Source organism: Gopherus flavomarginatus, chromosome 3 (genome assembly GCF_025201925.1).
Source record: "Gopherus flavomarginatus isolate rGopFla2 chromosome 3, rGopFla2.mat.asm, whole genome shotgun sequence".
Taxonomy (NCBI): domain Eukaryota; kingdom Metazoa; phylum Chordata; order Testudines; family Testudinidae; genus Gopherus; species Gopherus flavomarginatus.
This window is the reverse complement of record NC_066619.1, coordinates 285,465,762-285,475,145: the sequence shown is the minus strand read 5'-3', so window position 1 is coordinate 285,475,145 and position 9,384 is coordinate 285,465,762. Positions and strand designations below refer to the sequence as shown.

The 9,384-nt window shown below is 52.2% G+C and overlaps 1 protein-coding gene across 1 annotated transcript in view; it reads left to right on the top strand.

Moving 5' to 3' along the window:
- Positions 1-2,115: 2,115 nt before the first annotated feature.
- Positions 2,116-9,384, top strand: part of SIGLEC1 (sialic acid binding Ig like lectin 1) — a 47,711-nt gene continuing 40,442 nt past the window's right edge. The window contains exon 1 of the mRNA XM_050943292.1: positions 2,116-2,201. The gene's annotated coding sequence lies outside the window, so the exon portion shown is untranslated. The remainder of the gene's footprint in view (positions 2,202-9,384) is intronic.

The following is a 9,384-nucleotide window of genomic DNA, read 5'->3' as shown; positions in this document are numbered from 1 at the left end:
AGCAGCATCGCTCCTGACCTCTGCAGTCCTGGGATGCAGCTTCATTCAGTATCGTTTAATAAATGAATATCCTAACTCTGAATTTTCACATCAAACTCTGGAGCCAGCAGCGTCTCCTTTTAATGCTGACTCAGCACTCCTGGCCCATGAAGGCAGCTGACTCAGGTTTGATTCACACCCGACGCCAAGCAGAGGAGCTGCCCAGGATGTTGTAAGTTAGTTGCTACGGTTTGGAGCTTGAAAAGGGGGATTTCCCAGACATCCACTCCATTGGGGGGAGGGATAGCTCTGTGGTTTAAGCATTGGCCTGTTAAACCCAGGGTTATGAGTTCAATCCTTGAGAGGACGATTTAGGGATTGGTCCTGCTTTAAGCAGGGAGTTGGACTAGATGACCTCTTGAGGTCTCTTCCAATCCTAATAATCTATGATTTGCACTGGATTTAGAAGTGAAGTTGAGCCATAGAGTCCAGTAGTATGTGGATTTCCTAGGGAATCCTACAGGAGAAGTTAATGCCAATTCCCCTTCTCCAGGTATGTGAAAACCCAGCCTACTGAAGCTACGCTCTGAGGAGATGGTCATTGTCTGCTGATCACCTGTTACCAAAGGCCTGAGCTGTATGAAGAAACAGCCCGTCTGCCCTGGTTCCAGATCTAAGTCAGCTGAATGGGGAAAATCCAGGTGTAGGTTTGGAAGGACTAATACCTGCTATACCCTAGGCTGAGTTTGGGGGTGACTTTGGGGGAGCTTTCTGGCATGTGTGTGGGTTCTTTTATTGCTTCAATATGCTTTATCTGCAGTGCTTTTACCTTAGGAATGAATGTGCTTGCTTAGAAGCCGTTGGGTTGTAACATGCAGTTGTGGGCGATATGCTGAGTATAACCCTCAGAGAGAAAGCAAAGCACAGGTGGCAGTCTGGCTTGCTGGGGATATCACGGCGCACGGCAGGAGGTGTTCCGCTTTAAAATCCCCAGTCGGAGGGAGGGAGATATGAGGCTCCGTCCAAGAGAGGTGCCATCTGGGAACCAGAAACCAGAAGTGGGTGCCCTTGGTGAACCATGGAGGGGGAATACAGGCACATCAAAGAGCAAAGAGAAACAACTGCCCCCGACCATGGGAGAGAGACAGCACTGTACTATGGAGAGACCTGCTACCCCCTCAAGAAAGACCATAGGCCCAGGGGATCAGCCCCCACCCCTCCCACCAAAGCATCTGACCCTGTGCTGGGCGTGTCATGCTCCTTTCTGACAGAGCCCAACACGCAGAATTATACCATGGGGTCAGAAGGGACCGCAAGGGTCATCTAGTCTAACCCCCATGTCTAATTTGCCCTGCCAAAAAGTCTCCTTGAATTGCAGTGACCAAGTGTATATTGAGCACTCTTCCTTTAGACCAGAGTGAGTGCTTAGTATTTTCCTGGTGCTGCAGCCATGTCGAGAGATGGGACAGGACTCCCAGAAGTGGTGTGGAAGGGGGTATAATGGCATCTAAGTGCATATGATGGAATCTAAGGAGAGGTATGTGTGTGTAATGCAGCCACAACAGTGTCTAGGGGCCACTGACAAAGACGAGGGATGGTCCAGTGGCTAGAGGAGATTTCCTGTGTGACTTTGGGCAAGTCACTTACCGGCTCTGTGCCTCAGTTTCCCCTCTGTACAATGGGAGGAATAGCAGTGCCCTACCTCCCAGGGGGGTTGTGAGATTAAATCCACTGAAGTGCGTGATGCTCAGATAGTGATGGCTTCATTAGGAAGACCAAGAAATTTGGCATGTGCCACACGGCCAGTTCACACGCCACCCCTCCAGCCTGGAAGCTGGAACTGCCTCTGCTCAATCTCCTCTGGGCACAGCGGGGCCAGTCTGGAGCCATGCAAGCCCTGCTGTGGCCAAGGGGAGGTTGGGCGCTTGCCAAGGCCGTCACACTGGTACCATCCCGATCCCTGCATTAAAATATTGCTAAATATGCAAAGGGCGAAAATAACAAAACAGCTGACGGCATCAGCCACTTCCCCAAACCAGAGTCATTACAAACCCAGCAAGGAGAAGTGACACGCTCTCCTGGATTCTTCTCCAGCCCTGGGATTAATTAGCTCTCCTGGAGTCAGCGTGGGCAGACGCCATCTCCTAGGTCCAGGGCTCTGGTCCTCTGGTTGGGGATTTCCTAAGGAAGCAGCTCTCTCCTGGGGACCATTCCATGAGAAGGTAACATTCAGGCCATGCCTGAGACCCCTGGCTGGGGAGGATGTAGCTGGGGACACACCTGGATCTCGGGGCTGGTTGCCTGGGTAAAGAGGGTTTAAAATGCAAGGTGGCCATCTTGCACAAGTTGAATGCTGACTGGTACCTACCTGCCGGGGGAGATACATAGATTCCAGGACAATACGGATCCCATCCAGAACTGAGCGGAGGGGATGGCATTCGCATCTGGATGTGGCGCAGGTTCAGGTTTGGATCTGCTGGTGCAGAACTCAAACACGATGTGATTTCCACCTCCCACCCAACCCAGACCCAGGAAGCAGGCTCCCAGACCTGATCCAGAACCAAAACCCCAGGACTGGGATCAGACCAGGGGTTCAAACCCAAACGACCCCCTCCTGCCCCACCAGGGAACGTGACCAGATGTGGCATTCCAATCTGGAGCCAGAGCCAAAGAAAGGTGTTGATAAGACATGAGATTGTGGTTAGATGACACAGGCCTCTGGAAAGGATGCAAAGGAGTGGGGCAGGCTGAGGCAGACATTGGGGGCGGGTAAGGGACCCCACCCCACGCAGACACCTGCAGGACTACAGCACACTGGTGGGACCCAGGAAGGTCAGTGGGGAGCCCACAACCCCCCCAGGGTGTGGCTCAGTGAGGATGGCGTTGGATGTAGCCAGGCGAGTGGGAAGAGTCTGGTTACCTATTGGCTTTGTATGGGGCAGGAAGCTGCTCATCTTCTGGAGAGCTTGTAGAGCAAATGACACCAGGCACAGGAGTAGAGCCTAGGGCAAGAGATTAAGCAGCTGGGTGCCACCTTCTCTAGAGCGGAGCGTGTCCCCTGGCACCCTGATACATTGGCTGCCTCTGCAGTCAGAAAGGTCTAGGTCAGGGGTGAACAAACGTTTTGGCCCGAGGGCCACATCTAGGTGAGGAAATTGCATGCAGGGCCATGAATGTAGGGCTGGGGCAGGGGATTGGGGTGTGGGAGGAGTGGGGGCCCAGGAGGGGACTCAGGACAGGGGGTTGGGGTGCAGGGAGAGGTGTGGGAGGGAGCTCAGGGCAGGGGGTTGGTGCAGGGAGGGGTGCGGAGTGTGGGAGGGGGCTCAAGACAGGGGGTTGGGGTGCAGGGAGAGGTGTGGGAGGGAGCTCAGGGCAGGGGGTTGGTGCAGGGAGGGATGCGGAGTGTGGGAGGGGGCTCAGGACAGGGGGGTTGGGATAAAGGAGGGGTGCAGTAGAGGATTGGGGTACAGGGTGCAGGAGGTATTTGGGGTGTGGGCTCCGGCCCAGCGCCGCTTACCTTGAGCAGCTCTGGGGTGGCAGCAGCACACAGCAGGGTTGAGGCAGGCTCCCTGCCTGCCCTGGCCCCGCGCCGCTCCCGGAAGCAGCCAGCATCATGTCCCTGTGGCCCCTGGAGGGTGGGGGCATGGCACAGAGAGCTCCGCATGCTGCCCTCACCTGCAGGTACCTCCTCCGAAGCTCCCATTGGCAGCAGTTCCCCGTTCCTGGCCAATGGGAGCTGTGGGGGTGGTGCCTGCTGGTGAGTGAAGCACATGGGGCCCTCTGCCCTCCTCTGCCCCAGGGGCTGCGGAGACGTGGTGCTGGCTGCTTCTGGCAGTGGCACGGGGCCAGGGCAGGGAGGCAGGGAGCCTGTCCTAGCCCCACTGCACCATGGGGCTGGCAATCCCGCAGGCCGGATCCAAATTCCGCAGGCCATAGTTTGCCCACCCCTGGTCTATGTGCATCCTATGACAGGCCCACTGGGCATCTTTGCCAGGATCATGGAGAGGAAAAGTCCCCAGATGGGGAAGGGAGGAGATGGGTCTTCCTCTGTCTGACTCAATATAGGATCCTGCCAAAAATCAGACTCATCCTTCTGCCCTCTTCCAAAAAAACCCAGGTTGTCTCTTTGTTGCATTGTTGAGGGCACTGCTTGGCCAGCTGGACAGTGAGACCACAAGCTCCCTCTTGTCCAATCATCCGCCGTGAATTTAAAAGGCAATGAAACTGATTTGCTGTAATCCACCGAGGAGTGTGTGTTACACGTGCATCCCCCATGCCAATAGCTAGAGGTGAAGAGTGACTGCACCGTCTTAGCCTTTAGCTCATGCTTTTTAGCTCGAGGTTCCAGGTTCAACACCAGGTGCATCAGCCGAGAGGGCATCTGCCATCCAACTTCCATATGCAAGGTGTGACTAACCTGTGGGACTCCCCGCTGCAGGGATGGGCACTGGACAATTTTCAAATGGCCTGAGTATCTGCCACCTTTAGGAAGCCAGTCTTTGGGCAACTGTAGATATGGTTTGCACCTCCCTGCTGTTCTCCCCTGGGGAGCCCTTTACTTGGTCAGCAGGAGGGGAGCTGTCCCAGCTCAGGGTCCTGTCTAGAGCCCATTGAAGGCACTGGGGCAGGGGGTCTTTCCAATGACTTCGCTGCGCTTTGGGTCAGGTCCTCAGTGTGACCCAGGAGACCACTGGCTAGTCATTGCCTCGTAAACCACAGAGCAGCTTGGAGACTGGATGCTCAAGCCACGACTGGGTCAGGCATGGGACTGAGAACCGGCAGCGCCCCCTCTCTCGAAGGAATGGGCTGCCTGGGAGTGTGTCAGTAGCATTCACTTCCCCGGGGGCTCCAGGGCCATAGTGATGCATCATGGCAGACGTAGTCCAGCTGGGGAACCCATCCCATAGAGGTGAATGGGGAAGCGAGGCACCTGAACTACAACCCCCAGGATGCACTGCGACAGAATTTCCAAAATGGATGTTTTTCCAGAGCCCAGTTTTTTAGTTTTCCCTGGAAATCAGACACCCCCCACAACACACACACACTTTCCCCGCCCCACCCAGTCTGTTTAGTTGAAAACCCCAATTTTCCATCAAAACCCAATTTTGACAGAACGTTTCCAACTAGCCCTCCTTCTTACTCCGTGCCCAGCCCTGTAGCCATGATCTCACACTAGAACGTGGTCAGATCACCAGGACTTTGCTGGTGAACATGCCCTGTGACCTGTAATGGCCACAAGAGATCAGGGAAACCAAGGTTTCACAACCTCTCCAACCACTGCACCTCCAGCAGCATCGCAACTGCTAGCAGGGCCCTGAGCTTGGCCAGAGAGAAGAGCTCCACCTATCAAATCAGCAGTTCCCTGCAGCAGCTGGGGATGCCTCATGGGTCTCATGAACTGGCTCTGGCTGAACATCCAGCAGTTAGCTGAACGACATTGCTGGTGGCTCCGCTGATGTTCATAGTCTGTGATTGCTGGGCAATCACCGACTCCAGTGATCTGTCCCTTTTCTGCTCTGTCGAGGAGAAAAACCAGTGAGTCTGAGGAGCTGCTGAGTTCACGGGGGTTGGAGACAACAGGACAGATCCTGAATGGGTACAGCATTTCCTTAGGGCAGGAGAGCCCCAGTCTCAGGGAAGGTTTTAGTTGCAGTGAGATGGGTCTCAGCAGTAACGAATAGGGCTCGGACCTGTGGGTTTGCATTGGCCAGTCTCTATTATGTCACAGCAGCACCGAGACACCCTAACCCAGATCAGAGCCCATTGTGCTAGGCGCCGCACAGACACAAACTGAGAGACAGTCCCTGCCCCAGAGAGCTCATCATCTCAGGCTGTGCAGTCCAGTGGACAGAGCCTGGCTTGGAACTCAGGAGACCCCACGGTTCTGTTGCTGGTCTGCTGGGTGACCTCAGGCAAGTCTGTGCCTCAGTTTCCCCATCTGTAAAATGGGAATATTGGCACCGCCCTCCTTTGTAAAGCGTCTTTAGAGCTTTGGATGAAAAGCACTACAAAAGCGCTAGGTATAAAACTAAAGAGAGGGCAGGAAGCAGAGGCCAAGGGAATTGTCCAGGGTCACACAGAACGTTATTGGCAGAACTAGGAGTAGCGCCCAGGTCTCCTGCATCTCAGACTAATGCCCTATCCCCTGGATCACATCCAGCAACACTAGAGATGGGTCAGAACCAGAACCCCAGGTCGAAACACCCCGGAACCTTGGGGATGGTCAAACCCACATCCAGATCTGAATGTCAGAAACGGCTCCTCTCACTACATACCCCAGGCCTGGGATGTGCCTCAGAAACCTGATCCAGGATCCATCACTTCACACAGTGACAATGAAACTGTGAAACCAGGGCAGGAGCGCAGGAGAAACGAAACTTAGTGGGGAACCATGTGTGGAAAAGTGACCCCAGGAAACAGATGGGACATTGCAGAGAGACACGGGGCCGTTAACTTCCTTCTCGGCCCTGCAGGCTTGCAATCACCAGAGTTTAGCAGTTATTTTAGGCTCTCTGGCACACCACCAACCTGTTTTAGTTCTGTAATTTGCCAGATATCTTTGGAGCCAAGTTTGGGCAAACGTACAGCCCTAGGACCTCAGCATGCTGTTCCCAGTGGGATGCCATGTGCTGGAGGGGATCTTCCATTGAGGCTTGCTATAGATCCAGGAGAGAGTGGACCATTTTCTAGATGGGAGCCCCAGGAGAACAAAGTGATAATGGGAATGGGCTCTTCCCAACCCAAGCACTGCAAGTTCGCATACTGGAGATAGCTGGGAAATGCAGACACTGTTGGAAAACAATTGTGAAATTTATTGCAAAACTGTTCATCAAAATGTCACATTTTTGGAAATTTCTGGCCTGCAAAAAACAAACAAACAAACAAACAAAAACAAAAAACCCATGAAAATCTTCCAGGAAAAAAAAAAGTGTGAAAATTGGTAACATTTTTGACCAGCTGCATTTTTCAAGCACTGGGTAGAAACGTTCGTTCTTGTCCCCTGCAAGTGGTTAGCCTGCACAACAGATAAAAGCCTTCACTGACGATCTCGGGGTCTGTCTTTGCTAGGGTCCCAGAGTGGAGGGTACTCGATGGTAGCTGCCCACAGGGGGCCATTGGCTGTGTAGACTAATCTCGCTACAGGACTGATACTGCTTCCATTACCATAGCCTCTGAACATCTCACCTCCTTTCTGTGTCTATCCCCACCACGCAGGAAACGGGAGGCAAAGCAGGGACTTGCACCTAGCTCTTCCATGTCAGACTAACTCACTTAACTGCTAGAACATCCTTCCCTCTAACAACATCCGGGTCCTGCCTCAGCCCAAGGGGCTGGACTAGACCTGTCTAGCAGACATGCCAAACCTGCGAAAAAACGCAGAAATCGGGCTTGTTTTTGGCTTAATTGGCTTGTGAGTTGCTTGTTGGCTTGTTTTTAGCTTGTAGCCTGTTGGGCTTGTAGCGACTTTTTTTTTTTTTATCAGCTCCCGGCAAGCAGGGGCAAGGGAAGGAGAGAGTCAGGGGTGCACAGCAGGCCCACCACAGTCCCAGGCTGCTGTTGGAGAAAAACACAGTTCTCACTTTCTGGTTGGGTGCAGCAAAGTCAGATACTTTATTTCTCAAGCAATTGCAAAGAGGGAGAGAGAGTGCACCAGGACACAGGGTTCCCCCCTCCTTGGCAGGTCTCTCTACAGATAAACAATTACAGCATGTGTACCTTTTGTTACATACAATAATAAGCAACAGCTGCATTTTGTTTATACATAGGTCATCTTGGTATCTTATTTTTCTCACTTTCTATTTTCTCACTTCTATTTATCTCACTGTAGTCTACATTCCATATTTATTGACACAAGGTCGCAACAACTTTTCACACAGTTCTTTCCCACTTGCCTCACACAGTCCTTGCTTCTACAAGTCTCGTGTTATTAGGGTTACAGCTAGCCTGACTCTTGCTAACAGAGACTGTCATGCAATGAAATCCCCTTCAAATCCCTGTCAGTTCTTTCTCTACTTCCACACTGCAGACCAGGGGGAATCTAGTCACACAGAGTGTTAGGTTTTTAGGGATTGTCTTGTTTTGGCCTTGTTTTGAAATGGTATTAGCTTGATTTTTGGCATATTGTGAAAGTCAGGTGCTTATTTACTGCATCAAAGTTGGCAACTGTGCTCTCTAGGCCCCTTCCACCCAGGACCAGCTCCAGGGGTTTTGCCGCCCCAAGCAGCCAAAAAAAAAAAAAAAGCCACGATCGCGATCCGCGGCAATTCAGAGGGAGGTCCTTCGCTCTGACCGGGAGTGAGGGACCCTCCGCCAAATAGCTGGATGTGCCGCCCCTCTCCGAAATGGCAGCCCCAAGCATCTGCTTGCTAAGCTGGTGCCTGGAGCCGGCCGTGCTTCCAGCCCTGCATTTCTATGGGGACCTACAAATTTAGGAGTAACACAACAGGTGCTATTCTCCTTGTATGCACTAGGTGATGCTCTTTTGACAGACTAACTACATACACCAGTGATACTCTGACCTCAGTGGTTCCAGAGCCAAATTAGTGCTCAGCATTGCCAGAACGGTAGTGTGAATTCACTGATTCGTTTACTAGAGCGCTAGTCATATTTAAACAGTATGACAGGGAAATAGTGTATATTCTGGATCTATTATTCTCACAGCAAATACGTTAATAACATGCCCAAATAAATGTGTTAGTCCCTAAGGTGCCACAAGGACTCCTTGTTCTTTTTGCTGATACAGACTAACCCGGCTGCCCCTCTGAAATTAATAGCTTAGTGCAAGTTAATAACTTCACTGGTTAATAACATCGTAAGAGCATCCTGATTGGTTAATAGCTTCGATTGGTTACTAATTACATCACACAGTGTTTTAATATCAAATACTGCAAAGAGCCTCAGGCTGAGAGTCACTGATACACAGCCTCCCAGATAGCGCCCTATCACAGACATTTCCCCGTGGCATGCTTCCTGCCTAGAAGGGCTTACAGCTGGGGATCCCATCCCCACAGTATGTGCAACAGGACAGGGCCAGTAGATAGCCCCTCACCTTCTGCCCATGCTGTGGTTTCACCGAGCTTATGCTGAACGTCCATCAGATCAAAACTGGCCACTGTGGGGAAAATTTTGCTCTGGCTTCGCCAGTGTCATGGTGGAATAACTCCACAGACTCCAACGGGGCTACTCAAGAATGACACTGGATTGACACCGAGGGGTGGGTCTCTTCTCATCCACAAGGAGGCTGCTATTCAAGTCTCTCGGCAATGGAATACACCGTGACTATCATCTGTCTAAACTCCGTGTCCTTCCTAACTCTTAGGCTTCTCTTCATTCACAGAGAGGTTATGTCAGGTCCACCATACCCCTCATCTCCACAAAGGGCCCATAGCCACTCCCCTGCACTTC